Source organism: Arachis duranensis, chromosome 5 (assembly GCF_000817695.3).
Source record: "Arachis duranensis cultivar V14167 chromosome 5, aradu.V14167.gnm2.J7QH, whole genome shotgun sequence".
Lineage (NCBI taxonomy): Eukaryota > Viridiplantae > Streptophyta > Magnoliopsida > Fabales > Fabaceae > Arachis > Arachis duranensis.
Window position 1 is genome coordinate 73,714,127 of NC_029776.3, and position 286 is coordinate 73,714,412.

Sequence of the window (286 nt, forward strand, 5' to 3'; positions counted from 1 at the left end):
GAGCAAAAATCTGACTTAGGCTGAAAAAGGACTGCTGATGCTGTTGGATCCTGACCTCCCTGCACTCGGAATGGATTTTCTGGAGCTACAGGCGTCCAATTGGCGCGCTCTCAACGGCGTTGGAAAGTAGACATCCAGGGCTTTCCAGCAATATATAATAGTCCATACTTTATTCGAAGAATGACGACGTAACTTGGCGTTGAACGCCAAGTTCATGCTGCTGTCTGGAGTTAAACGCCAGAAAAACGTCATGATCCGGAGTTGAACGCCCAAAACACGTCATAAC